Source organism: Leptosomus discolor, chromosome 5 (genome assembly GCF_034619465.1).
Source record: "Leptosomus discolor isolate bLepDis1 chromosome 5, bLepDis1.hap2, whole genome shotgun sequence".
NCBI lineage: Eukaryota > Metazoa > Chordata > Aves > Leptosomiformes > Leptosomidae > Leptosomus > Leptosomus discolor.
Genome location: NC_141395.1, coordinates 49409255 through 49412030, shown reverse-complemented (window position 1 = coordinate 49412030; position 2776 = coordinate 49409255).

Sequence of the window (2776 nt, the reverse complement as noted above, 5' to 3'; positions counted from 1 at the left end):
ATTAAAATCATCCTGGTCAGTGAAAATACAAGATGTTTTTTAAACAGTTTAGTTATTAATAAAGTGTTTGTTTTTTCTAGAATATTATCATGGCAAATTTGTTTTATATTGCCAAGATCAGCTGGGCATTTTGTTTTTATTATGCCTAGCCTTTTGTCATTTTTTTTCTCTGCAAGTTAATTTGACTGCTGTGCATAAGTGAAGTGAGCAATTCAGTAATTAACTTTTGTGTTTTAAAATGTATGAACTTTAATTAGATTTCATTATAAACAAACAAATGTCAACCATAATTATAAGCTCCTTGGTTTAACCACATATTATCCCTTTTCAAACAAACTTGATGTCAGACAAATTAAAATCAAGCAGCCAGCAATTTTGAGTTGAATTTTACATGATCTGCCAGTAACCTGATTACTTTACCTTCAATATCATTACAGGAAAAGTATTTCAGGAAAAATAATTACAAGAATTCCAACAGGAGACAAGCTTAATTGTATTGATTCAAAAGATGCATGTATATAGGAACCATGCTGAAGGAATAATGTTATCTTAAATCTACAGTTACTAGTAAAATGATATTGTCTGGCATGAAAAAGGCAATTTGAGATTGGTGTCTGGAAAAGCAGAGATACAAACCTAACTGAAATAATTACCTGTACACCATTATACTTTAAGCAACAAAATATCAATGTGGAACAACTTCAAGGCATGAAGGTTTGCAGGTTTATTTACTGACTGGTGTATCTATTAGTACCAGGAACAAGTGGAGCTGTCAGGACATAATGAAGGTAAATGATTAGTTAGCACAGAGACTGAGCTCTTCTTCAATGCAATAAGAGTTAATTAAAGTTTACCACCAAACATCAACCAAAGCAGGATGTTGATCAGGTTTCAGCATTAAGTGCAAACAGACAATGGTTGGCAGCAATTAGTGTAGCTATCAAATGACATGCAATGATAATTATACATTTAAAATAGCTAAAGGGCTTGTGGAAGGGAAGCAAGAATCTCATCAGCTTCTTTGACTACACACAGTCAAAGTGCAGGAAACAGGTACCAGATATTTTACTTCAATACTGTAAATCAATAGAATTAAACAAAACAAACAAACAAAAAGGTTGTATGAGTACATTATCTGAAAGAGGACAATTCACTGTACATGAAATGGAAGAAATCTGCAGATGACTCCTAACAAAGATAAGTACTAGTTAGATTAAATAAAGTACTTTGCTGCTGCCACTCACACTGACACACACAAACAGAGAAATGTTTGGGGTTTAAAGGCTAGTGGCTGCAGCCTTATTACACATTGCTATGCCAGACTCGAGGTTACCTGGTATCTTTAGTCCCTGTGGCCATGTTCATAGCACGAGAAGGCCCAGAAGGACCACGGGCCTGAAGCCTGTGACCACAAAAGGTAGTTTCACATGCTAGCTGCAAGCCCGCTGCGAGGAAGCCTGGGCTTACCAGAGGCAATTACCTGGTATCTGAGCCACAGCCTAAGGCTCTCCCACACATCCCCTGCTCTCCACCCACTCCGATCAGCAGACGTGCTAGTTCTGCCTGCTCCCAAACTTATGCCCAAGTTTTGGGAAAGAAAAAGGATGTGAGAACTTTCTGCCACAGATAAACTCTGTGATGCACGCTAGCGACACAGACACGCTAATAACCCAGAGCACAGCCAGGGCCGGTGCCGTCCTCTTCATGCTCTCCTCTGTTTCAAAGGCCTTGCGTAGCGGTGGCAGCTACCAGATCAGGGATACAACGGAGCCGATACCAAACTTAACTTTTCTTCTCAGGCTTCCATTAAATCCAAAAGAAAGATGATAAACCTGCAGCAGCACCTCTGATAGCAACACCAAACAAAGGAAAAACTGCTCTCAGCCCAGCACTGGCAGTCCGCTGAACTCCCTTGGCACAGACCTGCAAAGTTAAAACACTCCTGATTCTACAATATCAAACACATAGGAAGTACAGCAAAACAAGTAAATACCCCTTCCATAGCCAAATAGCCCTTATTAACTGGTGTAGCCAGACAATTACCTACACATATCTAGTATTCGGACAATCCCTCAGTAACCGCTCCACACCCTGGAGATGGAATAACTCACTCCTGCTCGCTGCTCCTGGCCTGGCATAGTGCAGGTAATGGGACTACCTGGTTAAACACCTATGCAGTTCCACAGCAGCTGAATAGGTCTGGTGACTGGGATCCCCAACTCAAAGAAAACAAGATTTCTTCAGTGTTGTTATGGACAACGTAGTGGCACAAGCACCCTGCTTTTCCTAGGTAACAGGAAGCGAGATGAGGCTTACCAAAAGACAAGTAGCAGCTTTCCAAGAAAGCTAAGCTGTGACAAATTAAAACCCAATGATGAGAGGGGCAAAGGGGTTAAGACAGTAGGACTCATTGCTGCAGGATACTATTGAGATCATGAATTTACCCAGGTTAAATACAGAATGGAAACTGGCTGCTAAAAGTATCCAGAGTTGTAATAATGTGAACAACAACACCACCAAAAATATGTAAGGGATATTAAACCTTGTTCTTCAGAGGTTTAAAACATTTGCATTTGCAATCACGGGAAGTCAGGCATATACAATAGGTTATCCTACATCCGCCTACTGTGATATTCTTCAGAAGCATCTTGCACAGACCAGTCAAAAAGAGAAGAGGCTACCCACACCCAAGTTCCAGTCTGGCAATCAATATGTTCCTATACTATGGATTACATCTCCTGAGTACAGAAGTGCCTGCAAGCAGGGAGACTGCCCA